The sequence below is a fragment of the Sus scrofa genome, chromosome 8 (genome assembly GCF_000003025.6).
Source record: "Sus scrofa isolate TJ Tabasco breed Duroc chromosome 8, Sscrofa11.1, whole genome shotgun sequence".
NCBI classification, from domain to species: Eukaryota; Metazoa; Chordata; class Mammalia; order Artiodactyla; family Suidae; genus Sus; species Sus scrofa.
The window spans coordinates 21,138,495-21,162,011 of record NC_010450.4 but is presented as its reverse complement, the minus strand read 5'-3'; the positions used below and the strand labels follow the sequence as shown (position 1 = coordinate 21,162,011).

Below are 23,517 nucleotides of genomic sequence, written 5' to 3'. Positions count from 1 at the left end.
AGAAAGATAAGTGTAGGGTACTTGAAAGGTTCTCAATAATATAAAACAGTATTCACATGAAAGGCATAATTCATCACTATCATCATCCTATTTAGAAGGACTTCTTTAGGCCTGTCCTTACTTCTCAAGATTTCAGTTTCTGTAGGATTTTTAAGGAGAATCTAGAGCCACTGAATTTTTACCGGCAACACCTACTATTACTATTCTATGGAATTGTATTAAAATGATTATAAACATATAAGTCCTGATTAATCAGTGCTTCAGTGGAAGAAGTCTTATTTTACAAAACTTACTACTAGCACACAATGTTTATAGTTTAAGGAAAAATTGTGCAGTGCTATATTTTAGATTTTTTTTCTGAGTTTTCTTAATAAATAATTACCATTCACAGGACCCTTACCACACTACAGACATAAGCCATGTACATTTTTACCATGAATCATCTTACAACAAACCTGTAAGGTAAGAATTTTTATTTCTGTGTTTAGATAATAAACTAAAGTTTAATTGGGGTAAATTATCTAGCCAAGGTCATCAGAATGAAAGTAACAGATTGTGGCTCAGCATCTTAAGAACCCTATATAGTCTCTGTGAGGACGCGGGTTCCATCCCTGGCCTCGCTCAATGGGTTAAGGACCCAGTGCTGTCACAAAGCTGTGGCACAGGTCACAGATGCGGCTTGGGTCCAGTGTTGCTGTGGCTGTGGCACAGGTCTGCAGCTTCAGCTCTGGTTTGACCGCTAGCCTGGGAACTTCCATATGCCTCAGGTGCAGTCATAAAAAGAAAAACAAAGTAACAGACCAATATTTGTAATGCTGTAATGAAAGCCATTGTTATGATACTTGAAATTTATTTCTATGAACTCATTTTTTATTTGATGTACCTTAAGCAGTGTATATAAAATTGCCCTGTATCATTAGCAACATCTTAATTACGAATATGGTCTTAAAAACAACATGCTTTACATTGCATACAAGAAATCCATGTACTCGGCCAACGAGTTCATTAGTGTCGTAGCTGACAGCTCACCTTTCTCCTCACAGCACCAAGGTTGTCAGTCAGATGGTATGCTTCCATTTACACCTGCATCCCATTATTTGAATACTATCCATGCAAGTTCAACTCCTACCATTTCAATTTATAGAAGCTAGTATCATGTCACTGACGTGTGTGTAGGTGGCTGGAGTATTTCAAGGGGGAAATATAATGAGGAAAATAGAATATATGTTATTTCTGAAACGTATAGGTGCTTTATCTTATATTTTAAATTACATTTGCTAATATATATAATATTTTCTGGAGAAGGAACATTCAAAGTGACTAACTTAACAGTAGGTTTTAAAAAATGAAGAAATTATTACAACATGAATTTTGATGTGCCACACAACACACTTTTTTTCCTCCCCTGAAATCTACTGATTACACATGAGAAGTCCGGATGGCAAACTGTATTTATATGTCAGGCTTCGTACTCTTGCTCAGTGACCGGACAACAGAGGCTCTTATAAATTTACTCAGAGTCATCCTAGCACTGACCTTACATGTGGGACATGTCCACAGTCATAATTGTGTGCGTTTTTTTTTTAATCATTGCAGTGCCACGGTCTCTATTCTTTCTTCAGCCCATTGTCAGTGATTCCTGACATTTTACAGGGTTTTTTACCACCTCAGACTCCTGATGTATCAGATACTAAAATGAACTCCCAAAGATGACCTGCCTACTTCCTTTCGCTGACAGCTGGATAATGATCACGAACATTTTCTTTCGACAGCATCTCGATGAAACTTTTCCGTCCCCTGTTTCTAAGAATCTCTGATACTTCGTTGTATGTATAGAGCTACAGGTCTGAGTGAAATTTTATTTTCCTTTCAGCGGCAGAACCCCCTTCAAAAGGACACTTCAGAGCTTTCTAACACATGCTCCCCAGAGAGATGGTAAACGGAGGTCCATTTACATTCCTCTCCATGAGGGTCTAACCATCCATCCTGTTGAACTGAGCGCTCGTACCTGTTCTGTTCCCCTGTCTCTCTGTCCTTCTCGCTGTCTCTGTCTCTTTTTCTTTCCTTTCTATCCACATGCATGGACAAACCTACTCTCCCCTTTTCTCTCTTTCTTTCTGTCCCTCTATGTTTATTTCATCTAAATACATTCAGTCACCTACAAGCCACTCAGATTTAATCTTAAACAGCCGAGGAAAATCAGGTTAACTATGAACAGCCCAGATTCAGACCAATTTTCAGAATCTGCTTAAAACGTCTGCTTTTGAAAACATGCTCCCCGTGTGTGGAAAAAACTAGCCAATCATCTGGCTTACCTCTCACATCATTTGAGCCCTCCGAGTCCCACAAAAGATCTACTTTAGACCCACTCATTCTTTTAAAGCACAACAAGGTTTCCATTTTCCTGATCTTGGTAATGCAGTAAAATTTCATCTCTAATGAAAAAGACTTCCAAATAAGTGAATGCAGCTGTCCACGACTGTTTCTCCTCAAAGATTGGATAGATAGCAGTCCACACAATATAATGCATGTGGCCCTAAGGAAATCAGCTGCCCCCCCAAATATTTCTTCCCATTGACCCATGACATGTTTCCTGAAGTTTCTTCTTTTGCTCTTTGGGCTAAAGTCCTATGCGCTCAAAAGTTTTTTGTTAAAATGCAAATGTATTTCAGGATCAAGGCATACTGGGAATTTCTAATGCATGTATTTAATAGCATTATGGAGACTCACCAGGACCCAAGTGACATAAAACACAAATCAAGAATATTTTAATTGGCAGAAGTTTGAAAGTTCTAGCACTCTATTTAGAGAAAGCTTGCCCAGCATGCAATACGGAACATGTAATGGTGGGCCAAATGTATTTAGTAGTCCCTTGAAAAAAAGGACACGAAATGATAAGTTCTAGTGAGAAAATATACCTCATTCAGAGTTAACTGGTCTCCACTATGTAAAAACTCGTAATATCTCACTGAATAATATCAGACTTGTGTAGAAGTTGCCTGGACAGGAGTATTGTTTTTTTAAGATCCCTAAAAGTATCTAATTTCTAATCAAAACATAAAAAAATAGTAGCAGATGCTTACAGGAGAATATTACAGCCCTCAGTGTAAGGCAGAAATTTTCAGTTTTTCCTCCATTGTGGGCTCTGGGTAAGGAGTTAAATTCACTTTTTATCAATTCATCCATCTGTAAAATTGCTATTCTGATTATTAAACATTTCTGAAGTCTTCCCAGTGTCCTGAGAGCTGAATATAACATGTATAAAGACATTGTTTGTGCCCTCTAGGAGCATAATGAAGCTTACCACCTACTTCTACGAATGTCTTGGGGATTGAAACACTATTTTAAAGTGCCAAGAGCTACGCAGAAGAAATGTGCTGTATAATTACAGATATTATTATAGATGAATGGACATGTTCCATTAAACACCAGAATTGGTTACCGAGGGAGTTTATGGAGTCTTCTTCCCTGAAGAGCTTAAAAAAACAAACCACATATAGCAGCTAGATATATATCTGCCTAGCACTGTTCAGGTGCTGCTGAGCCTAGCACAAATTGGGAGAGTTATAGAGGGAGAAACCAATTGAAATCTCACATTATACCAGCATTAGTGTCATGTAAAGAACAAGGTTGAAAAGAGATGAACTAAGCAAAGAAATTGAAAATCAGAAAGAGCATACGCTCCAACTGAGTTAGGAATTGGGAGATAAAAAACTATTCAGTTTAAACAGATGAAGTTCTATTTAACTAATTGCCAGGCATCCTCCATGTTTTGTTTCTGAAATATCCTGAGCAGGTTTAAATGCAAAACTTGCCATGTTAAAAAAGAAAAGGCTTGGGACTACTTTTCTCCTCATTGAGGCCTTATGGGTTGGTTAATCAGAGAAAGTTATGAATAATTTCAGTAACCTGGATATTCTAACAATGAGGCATTCTGAAATGATACTTTAAAAAAAAATAATGAACTTCTGAAAGCATTTATTTTCTAAATGTAAGACATTGTGATGAAAATATTCCTAAAACCTATTGCAGCCTTCCCTGCTTGAGCAAACCCAAAAAGATAAGCTTGATTTATCCTACGCTAATAGCAGATCCTGAGAAAATTGAGATTTTTTTTACAATTTTTTCAATGATTAAAAGTCCTCTCATACTGAATTTTTTTCATAGATACAGTTAGATTCACTCAGAGATGGGATCATTTGGAAAGAACCCAATGCAAATGCTCAACTATATTTGAAAAGTCCTTGATGTGAGCTTACTTGAGCTCATTTGTTTCTTTCTTATAAAATCTTAATAAAAGATGAGCAACTGCATGACCTTCAGAGAAGGATAACACAACTACCTGTTGGCAGAATTAATTATTGACTCAAAGGCTGTGAAATAGCCTTCAACTGAGTTATTTTCACAATCTCTAGAAACTCTTCTTCTTCTCTGGCATTATCACCGTGGTGAACTGACAGAAGTGTTTAAAACATTATCTATTATTTCTGCATCACAAGCCCGGTGGACTAGGTCAATCGCCTTGTCAGTTTCAACTCACTCCTCTGTCTAATTTGTATGAAGATGCAAGCTGAGGTAGAAAGAGCCCCAGTCTAGGAAACTGGAGGCCTGGATTCTAGAGCTTTGTTCTGTAGCCTTGAAAGTTAGTTTATTTCTCTGGGTCTCAATTTCTTCATGTATAAAATAGACGGGTTGAATTAGATAACTACTTACGTCCCTTCCATTGTGAAGGCTTATGATGCCACGATAGATACAGTGAGTTTTGTGCAATATGAAAGGAAAGCAAAAAGTCCTCCACTTTGAGTTCCTTCGTCTATGAGGCTCTCATTTCATTTCACAAGTGCCCCTGTTGAAGCCTTTCTAATAGTTTAAGATATCAAAATGTACAAGTCAGATGTGAATTGTAATGAATCCAAGCCATAGATAGTTTTTGCTTGGTTGTATATTAAAAATAATAATTTTTAAAAAAGGAAGAATTGACATAAAATTGAGATTTGGGCTTTTGCTGAAAGAGCACATTGAGTCCACAGGTCTTACGACATTAGTCTAACCAGAGCCAGGTAATTTTTGCCGTCTTTACTTCCGACATGTTGGCTATAATTTGCCATCCAATCCACTGCATTCATTTTTGTTCTCTGCCTGGCTCTGCACGTCTCCATGTGTGGAAACAGGTTTATATGTTTGTTTCCTTATTAACAATAAGCTCTTCCAGGGAAAATAACTTGTTTTTAGCCTCTGTGGTAGGTTACCTAACAAATATGCATTCTATGTGCCTTTAAAAAGAGAACCCCAATTTTATTGAGTCTATCCTGATAAAATACCTTTCTGCAGGTTACCTGATGTCTTGTGACAGTCAAGCCAGTGAGAAATAAGAGAAATCAACAGCTTGGTTGTTTCAGGAAAGCTATTGCTTTATCTAATTAAAACACACACACACACACAAACACACACACACATCTCTTAACTGCCATCCATTAGCTGTTCATATTTTATTTTTCCCTCACCTTCTTACCTGGAACTTTGACATAAAGCCTAAATAGACAGTTGTCATCTTCTAAGTGTGAGGACAATAGCAACAGAAAAGACTGCAGCCTTGAACAGTTGATGCAGCCCTTAACTGTCATTATGTTGATTAGAAAAATAAACTCCTATCTAGTTGAAATACCATAAACAAATTTCCTATTTATTAACGTCAGCTGCATCCCTAACAACTATACCCTCATTGAATATCAACCACCTGGCCCACAGACGTTAGCTGGTTATTGATGCTTTTGTAACAGAAACACTACCAACAACAATAACTGACGAGGGATGTATACTTGTTGGCAGGTACTGTGCAAACATTTCACATCGTTTAATTCTCACAACTACCCTGTAAGACAGGTTCCCTCAATACACAGGTAAGGCATGGAAAAGATAACAGTTTTCCTCAAGTCAAACCATTTTTTGAAATGAATGATGCATAGCTTATCTCAGTTTTAAACAAAGCCAAAGTCAGGCATCAGAAAGTACAAACACCTTGTTCAACTTCATGGACCCATGAAAATAAGTTAACATTTCAAATAACACTTAACATATGCTTATAAGTCCAAATATCAGCTGGGCCCTCAGAATCCCCTAAGGTTTTTATACTGCTCCCTAAACAGTGTGTTCTCTCATTCTCAAAAAAAGGAAGACTTCCCATTTTCTACTTTTTATCAGGCTATCAACATCACTCTCTGTCTCTGACTCTCCACTGAGAAAACACAAGGCTGCTTCCATCTGTTCTTACACACTCTGGCTTCTGACTTTTGAATTGATGGATTGTCCCTATTACTCTCTAAGGACAAACCCACCGATTGTGCTCCACATTTCTTCCCTATTTTGCAATACGAAGATTTTAAAAATATAGTCATATACTCCCTCTCCTATATAATCAATTTCTCCTCCTCTCATAATGCAGATTTGCTCCATTTATTGTTATTAAAATAAAATGGGAGTTCCCATTGTAGCTCAGTGTTAATGAACCCAACTACTTCCATGAGGACGTGGGTTTGATCCCTGGCCTCGCTCAGTGGGTTAAGGATCCAGTGCTGCTGGGAGCTGTGGTGTACGTCGCAGATGTGGCTCAGATATGGCCTTGCTGTGGCTGTTGTGTGGGCTGGCAGCTGCAGCTCCAATTCGCCCCCTAGCCTGGGAATTTCGATATGCCATGAGTGCAGCCCTAAAAAGCAAAAAATAAAATGTCCCTTGATCCCTTTCAACCATTGAGTTCTCTACTTTCTTTTTCATATCTTCAACCTCTAATTTAGAGTTTTAATCCCATCAAACATTTAAAAATGTTCTTGTCAAGATCTGAAGCAACTTCTGACTTGACAAATTCAATGGTCAATTATCAAGCTTCGACCTTTCTCAAAAGAGTTTGATTTAGCTAATTCCTTTTCTGTTTTGTTTGTTTTGGCCACCCCAGGGCATATGAAGTTCCTGGGTCAGGGATCAAGGGATCAGATCCAAGCCCCATTTGTGACCTATGCCACAGCTGCAGCAATGCTGGATGCTTTAACCCACTGTGCCAGGCGTGGATCGAATCTGTGTGCTGGGGCTGCAGAGATGCAGCAGATTCCATTGTGTGCCATAGCAGGAACTCCTCCTCTTCTTCACCTTATTTTAGATTCTTTTTCTCATATTATATGCCATCATGGTCTATCCCAAGAGACTGGATATAGTTCCCTATACAGTAGGATCTCATGGCTTATCCATTCTAAATGTAATAGTTTGCTTCTACTAATCCCAAACTTCAGTCCATCCCACTTCTTCCCACCTCCCCTCGGCAACCCCAAGTCTGTTCTCTATGTCCCTGAGTCTGGTTCAGTAGGTTCCCTTCTTTTTGAATTGCTACATTTACTAGGTTTTGAGGATGCCACGTTTCCCTAATTTCTATTTCAGTATAGTAAAGTAATCACTACTGGCATTGTCTTCCTTCCCTGATCTTTAAATACTGGAATATTCCTATTGCTTAGCTTTTCCATTCTCTTCCCTATCTGTATGATATCTCTAAATAATCTCATCCAGCCCAATAATATCAAGCATAGCCCTATGCTGAAGATTCCCAATTATTATCTCAAACCCGGACATTTCTCCTGAGGTTGATTGATATATAAACTCTCTCTTCAACAACTCCATTAGGAATACCTAACTTAGGAGTTCTCGTTGCGGCGCAGCGGAAATGAATACAACTAGGAACCAGGAGGTTGCAGGTTCAATCCCTGGCCTTGCTCAGTGGGTTAAGGATCCGGCATTCCTGTGAGCTGTGGCATAGGCTGGCAGTTGTAGCTCTGAGTAGACTCCTAGCCTGGGAATCTCCATATGCCGTGGGTGTTGTCCTAATAAGCAAAAAAAAAAAAAGGAAAACCTAACTTTGATTCCCTGACTGTTCTAAAATCTCTTCATATCAATAATGTAAACAAAGTTCATGCAGTTCTTACAAACCTGGACTTTACAAAGCATCCTTGATTCCTTTCTTTATCCCTTCATCCAGTTGATGAGTAAATCATGTCACCATCAACCACTTCTTACTATTTCCACCAAAACCAGCCTTAACTATTAGCAATTAGTTGGTATGTGCCACAGCTTTTTAACCTAGTCCCTCTCCCTTCCAGCCTTTTCTTTTCTTTCTATTCTCAATACTGATTATACTACATTTGTGCAGTATGGTCTGTGTCCATAGCACTTCAGAGATTTTCATTCATGATCAGAAAAATAATGAAGATCCTGACGTGGCTTATAAGAGCCTACTAGATCTGGCTTCTGCTTACCTATCTTTTGAAGACTAGTTTTGGAGCAGCTTTGGGTTTACAGCAAAAATGAGAGAAAAGTACAGAGATTTCTCATATGCCTCCCCCCCCCCGCTGCCGCTCCACACATATACAGGTAGCCTCCCCCACTATCACCTTGCCTCACCACGGTGGTACATTTGTAATATCTGATGAATCCACATTGAAACATAATCATTCAAAGTGTATAGCTTACATCAGGGTTCACTCTTGGTGTTGTACATTCCATGCATTTTGACAAATCTATCATGCTATGTATCCATCATTATGATATCATACAGGATAACTGTATTGCCCTAAAAACCTCTTTGATCCACTAATTCACACTTCTCCACTCCCAAGCCTTGGCAACCATTGATCTTTTTATTATCTCTGTAGTTTTGCCTTTCCCAGAATGTCACATACTTGGAATCAGTCTTTTCAGATTGGCTTGTTTCGCTTGCTTAGTAATATGTGTTTAAGGTTACTCCATATCTTTTCATGGCTGATGCTCATTTCTTTTTTGTTGCTGAATAACATTCCACTGTCTGGATGTACCACTGATTACTCATCCATTTACTTACTGAAGGGCACCTTGATTGCCTCCAGGTTTTGGCAACTATAAATAAAGCTGCTATGAATACTTATGTGAAGATTTTTATGACAGCATAAGTTTTCACCTTCTTTGGATGGGTACCAAAGAGCGTGTTTGCTGGATTATACGGAGAGAGTTATTTTAATTCTATAAGAAACCGCCAAATGTCTTCCAAAGTGGCTATACCATTTTGCATTCCTACCAGCAATGAATGAGAGTTCCTATTGCTCCATATCCTCCCCAGCATTGGTGGTATCAGTGTTCTGAAGTTTGGCCATTCTAATAGGTGTGTGGTGATATTTTATTGTTTTAATTTGCATTTTCCTAACAGCATATGATGGGGAATAACATTTCATATGCATATTTGCTACCCATATGTTTTTTTTCAGTAAGGTGTATGTTAAAGTTTTAGACACTTTTTTCATCTGGTTATTTGTTTACTTATAGTTGATCTTTAGAAGTTCTTTGCATATTTTGGGTAATTGTCCTCTATTAGATATGCCTTTTGCAAATATTTTTCCCTAAACTGTGGCTTGTCTTTTCACTGTTTAACAGTGTCTTTCACAGGGTGAAACTTTTAATTTTAATGAAGTCTAGATTTGCAATTTTTTCATGGACCATGTTTTGGTTACCTAGCTATTTTAAATAATCTCCTACTTGGTATCCCTTTGCTCTGACTAGCCCAACCACTCTGATCTTTTTGCTATTCATCAAATGCCACAACTTTATTTCCTCCTTAAAGGCTTTGCATTTATAGTTTCCTCTTCCTAAAACGACCATACACCAAGGTTTTTTTGAATGCTTTATACATTTTTTGAATATTTCTGATATCCTTTTAGATATTTCATTCAGGTTTCTGGTCAATCATTATCTCCTTGAATTTTTCCTTAATCTCAGAATCTAAATATACCTGTATTATTTTTTTGTCCCTTTATACTGTGTCCTTACTCTCTTTAGTATTTAAACTATCCAAGTGATAGTAAATGTTTAGTCTTTTATTTGTTCATCATCTGCAAAGAACTTGATTATAAGTTCCATGAAGGTAGGAATATTTTCTAGCTTGACCACCATGCAAATGGCTACTGAGATACCTGGAATATAGTAGAAGCTTAATAAATATTTTTGAATGACTGCATGAACTAATGAATTGTCTATACCTTCTTATTTTTTGGATTAACATAAACAAATAATAGTATGCTGTAACTTACTCATATATACCAACATTACATAGAATTCAACACTTCCAATTTTGTTTAAAAATAAACACAATTAGCTGTTTTTCCTAAGCTTTGTTGTCCTGAAATTTATTTTTGAAATTATCTATAAGTCTCTGCTTCCCCCTTTAATGTTTTTATCCTGCTTATATTCTTTAACTTGCCATATTCTAAAATTATAGCCAACTTTTATCAAGTAGATGCAAGCTATTGTTTGGTATTCCTTTTAATGTGACACTAATGATAGCAAAGTAATACCTTTACAGAGCTGAGAAGAGTCAAACTCAGCTTGCCCTTAACGCTAATTGTCCCCATAGGCTACAGTACTTTTATTCTTACACTGAGTTACCTTAAATGTTAATGTGGAATTTTAACTATCCTCCAGAAATTATCTCTACTTTCCACTGTTACTGTATTTGGGCATTTTTGTTGTTCTCTCCTATTCTATTTCTTCTTTGCAAACTCACTTTGATACTCCTAAATAACTCTGATGTCTGCTCCCTGTATTGTTTTTACCTTTTCCTTGCATGTTTGGCTTCTGTTTCTTTCTTTGGGGATTGATTTTATAGTAATTACAATTAAAATGAAGTATTTATTCCTTCTGATTAGCAAACCAATCAATCACATTGTATTTGGTTCTTGGTAATATTGAGAGGCTTATCTCTTCAAGTTTGATCGCATAAAGACAGACAGATACTCAAATACAGAGAAGTGGGAATTTCTATAGAAACATTTCCAAAGTTCTTCAGCTGAGCAAAGAATGATAACAGGAAATGATGGAGTTACCATTTTTTCCATTCCCCAAAGTGGTTATATAAATTATACAATTCTAGATGCACAGGAAGGGCGGTAATTAACTACATATGATGAGTGCTTAGGGCATTAGCCTCCATCTAATTTTCTCACAGGGACTCTTGGTTGAAAAAGATTACAGTTTTTATTTTTATTAGTACTTTTTTTTGGGGGGGACCACACCTGCAGCATATGGATGTTCCCAGGTTAGGGGTTGAATGGGAGCTATGGCTGGCAGCCTACACCACAGCCTACACTACATCACAGGATCCGAGCCACATCTGTGACCCTCACCATAGCTCATGGCAATGCTGGATCCTTAACCCACTGAGTAGGGCCAGGGATTGAACTGCATCCTAATGGGTATTAGTTGGGTTCGTTTCTGCTGAGCCACAACAGAAACTCCCGTGAGTACATATTTTCAATCACGGGGTTAAAAAGAAATGCAGAAAAGCAATACAACCATTCATATCCCTGTCTGCATATATTCCCTCATAATCATTTCAATCAATATGCTCAACACACAAAGAAAAGTCTTCATCTATTTTTTTTATACACATAATTGGGTTGAAAAATGTTTTCTACTTTTTTTATATAAATATCACAGCCATTTATATGAAATGCTTGGGCAAATTCAATTAAAAATTCAGAATAGGTCATCAACTTTCTAATTTTAAATTTTCGTCTTCAGTAAGGCAATAGAAATATACAGAGCACCTCCAGAGCATCTCCACCTTGTCTTGGGGATACAAGAGTATAAGGGGCACAGTAATGCAGAGGCCTCACCGTAGACTCGAGGATTCTTTTTTTTTTTTTTTTTTTTTTTTGTCTTTTGTCTTTTTTGTTGTTGTTTTGTTGTTGTTGCTATTTCTTGGGCCACTCCCGCGGCATATGGAGGTTCCCAGGCTAGGGGTTGAATCGGAGCTGTAGCCACCGGCCTACGCCAGAGCCACAGCAACGCGGGATCCGAGCCGCGTCTGCAACCTACACCACAGCTCACGGCAACGCCGGATCGTTAACCCACTGAGCAAGGGCAGGGATCGAACCCGCAACCTCATGGTTCCTAGTCGGATTCGTTAACCACTGCGCCACGACGGGAACTCCATTTTTTTTTTTTTTTTTTTTTTTTTTGACTCGAGGATTCTATATGTTGGTTTTCAGTTCTCATCTTCTTTAGAAATGAAAGATATACACAGCTGGCTTATCAACATGTATCAAAAAATTAATCTGAACTCCGAAAAGTTTTCCTCTTTTCAGTTTCATTTACTGAAGAACTATAATCCTTATTATATAATAACAATAGTAATAATAATAGCAATTAATATTTATGGATCTTATTTTCTCTGCATCATACCTTTAGCGGTTTAAGTAAATCTCACTCTGAAAGTCTTGTCATATATGCTTTTAACTTTCTTTAAATCATTACACATCATCCTACAGAATTAAAAAGAATAAAACAAAGTAGAACATTAATATAAGTACAACAGATGATAAATTCTAACATTCTAATCAGAGTATAAATTATATAGCAGTGCAAGAGAAATATTAAGTTAGACACAAACGCAAGCCCCATAGGTAAGTTGAAATTTTCAAATAGTCACATTAACAAAAGAGAAAGAGCCCAAATCAATTACAAAGCTTTTGTTTTTGTTTTTCTTTTTTTGGCTGCCCTAAAGCATATGGAGTTCCTGATGCTTTGAATCCAAGCCAGAACTGCAACCTCTGCCACAGCTGTGGCAACTCCAGACCCTTAACCCACTGTACTGGGCCAGGGATCAAACCTGGGCCCTTGCTATTGTTGATCTTGTTGTGTCACAGCAAGATCGATCGATCTATCTATCTATCTATCTATCTATCTATCTATCTATATTTAATTGTAGTTGACTGACAATATTATATTAGTTTCAGGTGTAAAATTATTTTTCTTATTCACTAAAATTACCAAGATGTCATCATGCCAACATATAATTAATATAAAAATGACTGAGGTAATTTATTTTGTATTTTCATTCAGCTTCTTCAAAATCTGGTGTTATTTTACATGAACAACATACAATTCAAACTAGACACATTTCAAGTGGTCAGAACATGGCTAGTAACTACTGTATTGGACATCCCGACTCTATGGCAAGAAGTCATTAGAAAAGTGTATTTGTGGTTCTCTTTGCAAATCATATCATATTACATCACATCATAAAATATGTGGCTATATGTGATTATACTATAATGTAAATTAAACAGTAGTATGTACATGGATGCTCTTAGGTACATGTGTACAGATAAATGTGTATATACATATATATATGTGTATGCATATGTATATACATAACAAGCTTGTAAATGCAAATAAATTTTCTACTACTCAATCTAAAAACATGCAGCAGTTGTTTTTTTTTAAGTTAAGAAAACATACAATCTAGTTAATACTGAAAGAAAAAAGTGGCTGCATTGGAATTGTGTTGGTCTTCATCAAGAAATCTACATTTCTTAAGATATTTACAAGAGTTAGGTTAAGCATCTGTAAATTTTGCCTTTTCTGGTGACATTAGATGGGTGGTTCTCAACTTTTCCCTCCCCCTGCCCCAAGACATCTGGCAATGTCTGGAGTCCTTTTCAATTGTCAAATTGGAGGGGGCCTTAGTGGCATCTAGTGGGGTAGAGGATAGGGACCCTGTTGGACATCCTACAACATAGGACATGCCCCTGTTGGCAAGGGATATTACAAAAAAAAAAAATTATCTGGTGCAAAATGTCAATAGCGCCGAGTTTGAAATGCCTTGTTTTAGACCCTACATACCATGTAAAAAAATTTTTTTTATTTAAAAAAAAATTATTCAATATTTTGTTATGATTGCCAGTTCAAAGGTGGGAGCACAAATTCAAAGACTGTAAGTAATTTCCCCATAATTCCAGCAGATTTTATGCAGCAGAGGCAAGGTCAAATTCAGGTCTGCCGAAGTCATATTTACAGCTCTTACTCCTACTCCATACAACAGTACGCCTATTCCATACATATTTACAGCTCGTGTTCCTACTCACACTCATTGTGTTAAAGGCTTGATTTTTGTTTTCTTTTGCTTCATTTGTAATCTGCAGTCCTTCACGAACTTACACTTTTGTGAAATCCCGAAAAAAAAAACCCGACAGTGATAACAATAATAATAATAATTCATTGCAAAATAAAAATCAGGAATTCCCGTTGTGGCACAATGGTTAATGAATCCGACTAGGAACCATGAGGTTGCGGGTTTGATCCCTGGCCTTGCTCAGTGGGTTAAGGATCCAGCACTGCCATGAGCTGTGGTGAAGGTTGCAGACGCGGCTCCGATCCTGTGTTGCTGTGGCTCTGGTGAAGGCCGGCGGCTACAGCTCCGATTGGACCCCTAGCCTGGGAACCTCCATGTGCCACAAGAGCGGCCCTAGAAAAGGCAAAAAGACAAAAAAAAAAAAAAAAAAAAAAAAAAAAGAAAAGAAAAAATCATTCAAAATATACGCCCTGATCCGTATTAGTAGAAATGACAATGTTAACCTGTTCAAAAGTTATAAAATGTCCCAGTATTTACTCTTCACTCTCAATTTCTGTACTTCTCTTATTGCTAATCTATACAAATTCTAGGCATAGGATGAACTTCACACTGACATTTCAGTAGCACTGTAATAGAGCATATTAGAAATTACACTACTTCCTTTAATTAAAAACAAAACTTAAAGATTATTACATCAATTACAGTTTTGTATTAATGAAGCCTGTTTGATTTTCAAGCAGTATTCAACTTGCTCAAAAAAGTAGTTTTTTTCCTAAGAAAACAATATGAAAAAGTAAGATTTATGCAGATATCAAAATAGACATTACTGTTAGATCTAAAATGTAAAATACTCAAAGGGATGGCTCCTTTTCTGGGAGTACAAAATGTTAAAAGACAGAGAAAAGTGATTTGTGAAACATACGTGCTTCAAAAATATGATAGCTCTGAACAGTTCTTCCAAAGGCGAAACAATTTCTTAAAATGTAAGTGGGAAAGTGATGCTAATTTTTAATCACATTGTAAATGTTTTGTTTTTACATCATGGTATTCTACTTAACAGGATTAAACCTAATTTAGCTGTAGTCTCAATGTTCTTTTCTCTTAGAGATCCACTATGTGCCCATTAATTTTACTGTCATGGAAGGCATATAGCCATTAATACCAGAGAAGAGTCAATAAGAAGCTTCATATAATGTGCAGATTGTTCCTGCAGAATTTACAAAGCCTCTTCAGAGTCATCTGCTGGTACAGTCAGAACCATTAAGTCAGTATTACTTAGGCATATAAAGGTAATTTTATTTGGTAAATATTAAAAAAAAGAAGACTGGCCAACATTAACGAGTCCTCAAATAACAAATGCTGAAGGGGGTGTAGAGAAAAGAGAACCCTCCTGCACTGTTGGTGGGAATGTAAGCTGGTAAAACCACTTTGGAGATGAGTATGGAGGTACCTTAGAAAACTATACATAGAACTACCATATGACCCAGCAGTCCCACTCTTGGGCATGTATCCAGACAAAACTTTCCTTAAAAAAAGACACATGCACCCGCATGTTCACCGCAGCTCTATTCACAATAGCCAAGACATGGAAACAACCCAAATGTCCATTAACAGACAACTAGATTAGGAAGATGTGGTATATATACAGAATGGAATACTACTCGGCCATGAAAAAGAATGAAATAATGCCATTTGCCGCAACATGGATGGAACTAGAGACTCTCACCCTGAGTGAAGTAAGTCAGAAAGAGAAAGACAAATACCATATGATATCACTTCTATCTGGAATCTAATATACGGCACAAATGAACCTTTCCACAGAAAAGAAAATCATGGACTTGGAGAATAAACTTGTGGTTGCCAAGGAGGAGGGGGAGGAAGTGAGGTGGTTGGGGAATTTGGGATTAATAGATGCAGACTATTGCAGAAATGAGATCCTGCTGTGTAGCACTGGGAACTCTGTCTAGTCACTTATGATGGAGCATGATAATGTGTGAAAATAGAATGTATACATGTATGTGTAACTGGGTCACCATGCTGTACAGTAGAAAAAAATATATTGGGGAAATAACTATTAAAAAAAAAAGACCCTTATTCCTACTGTATAGCACAGGGAACCGGGTCTAATCTCTTGAGATAGAACATGATGGGGGATGATCTGAGAAAAGAATGTATGTATACATATGTATGAGCGGGTCACTTTGCTGTACAGCAGAAATGCACAACATTGTAAATCAGCTATAATTAAAAATACAAAAAATATGAAAAAAAAATTAAAAAAAAAGACGACTGGATTCTCTGATAGATGATCGTCATGGACTGACCTGTGTCCCCCAAATTCGTATAAAGTCCTAACCCCCTAACCCCCTGAGCCTCAGACTGACTGTATTTAGAGAGAGGGTATTTAAAGAAGTAAGAAAGGTAAAATGAGGCCAAATGGGTGGGCCCTGAGGCAATATGACTGGTGTCCTTGTAAGAAGAGAGTAGGACAAAGAAATGTGGCTGCACAGAGGAAAGACATGAGAGGACACAGTGCCCAAGAGGCCATCTGCAAGCGAAGGAGAGAGGCCTTAGGAGAAACCAAGCCTTTCAACATTACAATTTTGAACTTTTAGCCTCCAGAACGCTGAGAAAATAAAATCCTGATGTTTATTTATTTTTTTAAAATTTTCCCACTGTACAGGAAGGGGATCAAGTTATCCTTACATGTATATATTACAATTACATTTTTTCCCCACCCTTTGTTCTGTTGCAACATGAGTATCTAGACAAAGTTCTCAATGCTACTCATCAGGATCTCCTTGTAAATCTATTCTAAGTTGTGTCTGATATTTAAAGCACTTGGGCTATGGTATTTTGTCATGGCAGCCCTAGCAAACAAATAGAATGATTTAAAAATTCTGGAGTTCCCTGATGGCCTAGCAGTTAAGGATCTAGACTGTCACTGCTGTGATGTAGGTTCAATCCCTGGCCCCAGGAACTTCTGCACACTGTAAGTGAGGCCGAAAAATTTTTTTAGCAAATGTTGAATAAAAAGTTAGTCAAGTTACTAGTCCCTTTACAAAGAGACTACTTATGACGGGATTACATCCTGATAGACCCATCGTCACGCTGAAAAATATGCTAAGTCAAAAATGCATTTAATATATCTAACCTACCAAACATCATAGCTTAGCCTTGCCTATCTTAAGCATGCTCGGAACACTTACATTAGCCTACAGTACAGCAAAATCATCTACCTCAATGCCTATTTTAGAATAAACTGCTGAATATCTCATGTAATCTACTGAATACTGTATTGAAAGTGAAAAACAGGATGGCTGTATGGGTACAGAATGCTTATAAGTGTACCAGTGGTTTATCCTTGTGACTACATGGCTGACTGGGAGCTGAGGCTCGCTGCCACTATCCAGCATCAGGAGAGAGTGTGGTATGCGTGTCGCTTGCCTGGAAATATTTAAAATTCAATGTGCAGTTTCTATTGAACGCTTATCATTTTTGCACTACTGTAAAGTTGAAAAATCATAAATCAAACTATCGTTAAGCTGGAGACTATTTTGGGAAAACATTGACAATGATTCAAAACCTCCTTTTATGCATCAATCAAAGCTACTAAATGCACAGAGGAAATAGTGAGAAGCAAATACTAAATATTAATTAAATGCGAAATATTCTTTAAAACATCAACCTTATTTTAAGGTACACTGTTGATATGAATCACTTCACTTACTTCAAGTAATTCTCATAGGAAAAACACTGAATCCAAAATAGGACTCAAGAAATTTAAACAAATGTGTAAATCATATGAACGGGAATTCTGGTAGGAAAAACTTGTCTGAATAAACTAAACAGTGTAAACTACTAGAATCGGGTGGTTTTATGAAACATTCAGTGATAAAAAAAAACAAGGATAAAACTGAATTTAAGTTGTTGAATGTGTTAGAATAATCCATCATCAATTTAATCTACTGATTTAAAAAAACTTCTTTATAAGTGCAGTGATGGAGGAACTTTTAAATTTGTTTTCTGAATTTAACTCTCTGGAGTTAAATTTGATAAGGCACGCTCTCTGAACAAACGACATTTGGAAAGAGCTTCTAATACAAAATTACATTTTTACTGATGCAATATATGAGAACCTAATCAATGAAATACCAGAAATAGCATTATTCACAGTTCAAAATTTTCCCATTGAGTAATAATTAGTGAAAAACTGGTATATTTTAGATATGAAAAAAAGAATAGAAAACTGTGGAAAAGAAAGTTATCTACACTGATGACTCCATTGGCAAGGCCAGTGTTTTCATTAATTGGATTTTCTAAATTTAATGTCCTTATGTTGCAAATGAAGCAAGGATTCTAAATTTTAGTATGAATTTAATTCTCCCAGGAAAGTCAGTAAAACACATGTAATCTAATACAGCACCTGCATTTTGTGAAATAACTTTTTATTTTCAGGACAAAACTAGAGATAAAATATTAAATCAATTATTTCAAACATTAAAACTTTTAATTTCACTGCCAACATTATTCCTCAATTCTTTAAAGCATTTTAACCGAGCCAATATCTAAACATTATTCTGGCATTTTCTTAAGAAAAGGAATTTGTTAATTCATCTAAACCAATAAGAAATATACCAGTATTACAACTTCCTTACTTTCCTCCAAGTTCATTTCAAGCATTACTAGATGAATAACATAAAATGTCTTCAGAAATAGGAATATATCAATCCAATGCTAAGTATTATACCACAGTTAATTTCAGATATCTGAGTTTCCATTTATTAGGTTACTTTCTCTAAATTTAGAATTTAATGTTATTAGGTTCGAACATTCAATTTTTGGAGCTATATCAATAGTATAGTAACAGCAGTACTAGTTAAATCATAAGCACTCTTCCTAAGGCAATGAGGCAAAATGTAAAAGAATTTTAAAAGATTTCAAACTTTGGGTTTCTGCTCAGTTAAAAACTAGCTAATATGATCACCATAAAGTTATATGACTAAATATTATAGGGGCTTCCATCTAAATCTGTCAGTTGACTCCACAGATTGGGGTGGGCTTGAGAGTATTCATTTAAATACAAAACAAATCTCAACCCTAGTTATTGACTAGGCTGAGATCAGCTTCTTGCTCACACCCCAAAACTCAACATGATTTCATCTTTTTTTGCATTGTAAGTTGTCTTGCGTGATGAGAATCTTTTTTTTCTTTTTTAGTTGAAGTATAGTTGATATACAATATTATGTAAGTTACAGGTGTACAATATTTTAAAGATTATATTCCATTTCTAGTTACTATAAAACACTGGCTATACTCCCTGTGTTGTACAATATATCTTTGTAGCTTAGCTTATATATAATGGTTTGTACCTCTTAATCTCCTTCCTCGATACTGCCTGCCCTCCTTCCCCTGCCCCATTGGTACATCCTAGTTTGTTCTATCTGTAAGCCTCCTTCTTTTTTGTCATACACACTAGTTTATTGTATTTTTTTTATTATTATTATTTTGTCTTTTTAGGGCCACATCAGCGGCATATGGAAGTTCCCAGCTAGGGGTCAACTCAGAGCTGTAGCTGTCAGCCTAAGCCACAGCCACAGCAATGCAGGATCCGAGCTACGTCTACAACCTGCACCACAGCTCACAGCAATGCCACATCTACAACCTACACGTATGTGTGTATTTGGTGGGGAGTAGTGGACGAGGTCACTGAAGGTGCCCATGCAGGTAGAGACCAGATCACAAAGAACTCAAAGTCTGGGGCCTATGTGGTTTGATTTATATTGACATAATCGGTTTCTTGGCCAGTTATTCAGGTGCTTAATACAATTTTTCATTTATATAAATTGATTTGTATAAATTACAGGTGAAAATCTAGTGACAACTTGCTAAAATGAAATTTAAAATTAGAGACATGAAGTAAATTAAGCTTTAATGTTTTCGTTAATACCCTATACCTTCCTAAAACGGGGACAAATTTTTGTTTTCAGTATGGATCAGGAAATGAAATTCCTAGGAGATCTCCCAAACCATTGCTGAGGATAATGAATTATCATGAATGGCTCATGGAATATCTTGGCAACAAAGGATACCAGATAATCTTTTAAGAGTTTTAGCTTTTCCAATTTGTTAGAATCAGTAATCAAAGTGGTGAATGCAGGATTATGTATACGGAAATCATGGAGATCTTAGAGCAGACAACGTTTCTCTAATTTCATAAAAAGAGTATGATACCAATCCTTTTATTATTTGGTCACCTTTCTGAATTATAAACTCTTTCTACCTCTCTTTTCCCTTGGTCGAATATTACAAAATATATGAGTGTTTTAGGTGAAATATATTCTGAAAAGGGTAGCATAATAATTAAAAATCTGATCAATAACAGATAAACTCTCAAAAATCATTATTAATTCTAAGGAAAAGAAAAATATAATGCCCTTGAACAAGTATATCATGTTCTATATGCTAATGAGTAAGAATTATATACAAGTTTATTTTGTGGGAATGGGAGTAATTTTCATGGAATTACATCCACATAAGTTTATTTTATAACAAAATAGTTTATAAAATACTTGATATAAAATTTTGTATACCACTGATGGAAGACGGAGAGCACATATTTTTTGTTGCTATCATTAACATTTGGGTCAAGTGTGACTTTTAGAGATTCATGATTCTTTTTCCTCTGTCCTCAGCTATCTCATATGTATCCATGAAATGGAAGGACAAAAGCAAATGAGCCAAGTGTTTTGGGAAAGAAGTCATGAGATATTAATTTGAGAAATGAACCCTGTCACAGAAAAATAGAAGAACTGGCCATCCAACCAATGAAAAACACAATAATAAAATATATAATTAGTTTAATATGTATATATATGTGTGTGTGTATATATGTATATATATATAGAGAGAGAGAGAGAGAAAGAGAATATATTGAAAAAAAAAGTCAAAAAGGCCATAGTTCTCTGATTAAACCATTTTAAAAAATCTACAAACATTTGATACTATTTAAAAAGTAGAGTTTCAACTGTGTATATATCTGAAAAAGACCAAGGTTTGGATGGTTCTAGTTTCATCTATCTACCTATCTTTTTTTTTCTTTTTACAGTCATACCCATGGCATGTAGAAGTTCCCGGGCTAGAATCAAATCAGAGCTGCAGCTGAGGCCATAGCCACAGCTATAGCAACGCCGGATCCAAGCTGCATCTGCAACTTATGCTGCAGCTTTCAGCAATGCTGGATTCTTAACCCCCTGAGTGAGGCCAGGGATGGAACCAACATCTTCATGGAGACTACATTGGGTCCTTAACCCACTAAACCACAATTGGAACTCCCTCATCTATTTTATTTGGAACTTATATGAGAACAATTCACACTGATATAAATAAAAGTAAAAATTTGACATCGAGTCCCCAGTATATATTATAAAGGTCTGGATGCAAGCACTTTAAAGGTGACACTATTTCCTTTGTCCAGAGTTTCTTTTTTAGCTGATAATATGTTTTTATAGTAATAACTGGCTCTAAATGCCAATTACTAAATTTCATAATCTCTAGTTAAGTTTAGGGAAAATGTTCAATTAAAGATTAGTGTTAAGTTCTATCTATAGTGTCAGATATATGTCAAGGCTCAAAGTTCTTTTGATATTCAGTCAATACAAACTTATTGAGGATTATTGAAATCTCTGAAATAACCATCTGCTATCCTATTGGTTTTTTACTAGAATACACTGAAATTTAATCGGAAAACAGGCATTTCTTTTCTCTTAGTACTTTCTGGATTCATTGTCAGACAACAGAAACATTTATTCCAGTTTTGTACATTTTACAACATATCTACTTTTCTCTTTTTAAAAGGCAAGCATTGAACCTGAAACTTATTCCCAGAAAATGCAGCCTGGATTTTTCACTTAGTATTTCCCACATGTTCCAGCCCTTCTCTAATGGTTCTAATGCATCCATCCCCTGCCCCAAGTAAAGCTGAATTTTTAATGCATAAGCTTATTTTTTGAGCTAATGGTACCTCAGGATAAAACATACTCATGGATAATGGGGGGAAAGGCAGTAAACAGAAAGGCAGACATCTACATTTAGTCTGGAATGAAGAGGAAAGCTTGTGATAGGTGACAATTTGAGAAAATTTAGCTGATACGGAGGATTCAGTCTGTATTTCAGCATCGTTAACATTTTTTTATGTAAGGACCAGATGGTAAATATTTTAGGCTTTGTGGGCCTGGATGCTGTAATTATTCATAGGAATCCGTGCTTCGGCAATCATGTAGTAAATAAATATATATTCAGCATTAAACATGCTACTATCACTTTAGTAGAAGCCATGGTGAACAAAGTACATCTGTCCTCCAAAGAGTTGGCAATTAAGTGGAGGAAAGAAAAGACTGGTTCTCACCAATCAACAATCAATCTATACTATGGCTTAAGAAACTCTTCAGTGCCATGTCTGGTAGTACAGAGCTCAGTTTCAGCAGAATGAAGCAGACGTAGAGCAAATGAGAGGGAAGGAGGCTGGGGACCCAGAGCTCAACTCGCTACTGCTGAGATACCAAGACAACATAGAGAGAGCTCTCTAGACAGGCAGGACACTGGGAGTCCAAAATACATGTAACACATTCATGAAAACAAACAAACAAAAACAAAACACAGTATATTACAGATTCTAAGAATGTCAACCCTGGAGCAAAAAAATGTCTGGGTTCAAAACATAGCTCTGCCACTTACCAGCCATGTGACCTTGGGCAAGTTGCTCAAACTCCTTCTCCTTTAGTATTCTCATCTATAAAGTGAGAGTGATTATAACTCACCATGTGGTAGCATTATGTAAGAATAAAATGTGTCCGTATTTATCCACCCTCAGAACAGTGCTGGATGTTTGGTAAATTCTAAATAAATGTTTCCTATTATAATCACTATCATGGTCGTTGTTAATAAAGTATAAGGATACTAATCTGCTTTATGTATAGATACATTTGTATGTGTCCAGGAAACTTGAAGTCCCTCTGTGTCTGTAGGCTAAAGAAAGTAAGAACAAAACAAAATTAAACAACAAAAAGTAAACAAGAATACAATGGTCTACTGTTTTTCTAACTGCATCTATAGTTAGAATTTTAAAGCTTATACAGAATCATCAATATACCTCATGAAATATTACAAGAATTTTGTCTTTACTTCTAAAAAAATTTAAAATCCTCTCAATAAGCAGTGAAAACTGTATTCTGTATATTTTTTTCAAATAATAGAATATTTGATGAAGGCATTCTCCATATACACAAATTTCATTTTTTAACCAAGTCACTATGACTTGTTTTCTCCAAAGAACTATGACCAACTGATCACAGCACTTCCTAGTCTAATTGGAGAAAGAGGTTTGTTTTTCTATGTGTGATGATTCTTTCCTTTTTCGGGATGATTTGCATTGTTCCACTTATATTCACTATATTGTGAGCAACCCTTCAGCTCAGCAGCCAAAGCAACAATGTCATTGATTACCAATACTGAAGAGTTCCTCAATCAGAAAAAGATATAGTACCCATTTAAGTCACAAGTACTATACCAACCATGAGAGAATTAAAAGGCAACTAAAT

General features: G+C 36.2%; 1 long non-coding RNA gene across 1 annotated transcript; it reads right to left on the bottom strand.

Annotated features, from left to right (window-relative positions):
• On the bottom strand, nucleotides 1,036-14,660 carry LOC110262070. The gene is made up of 3 exons (XR_002346595.1): nucleotides 14,621-14,660; nucleotides 12,247-12,326; nucleotides 1,036-1,180 (listed from the first exon to the last, which is right to left on the bottom strand). It is a non-coding gene; the product is annotated as an uncharacterized LOC110262070 (long non-coding RNA).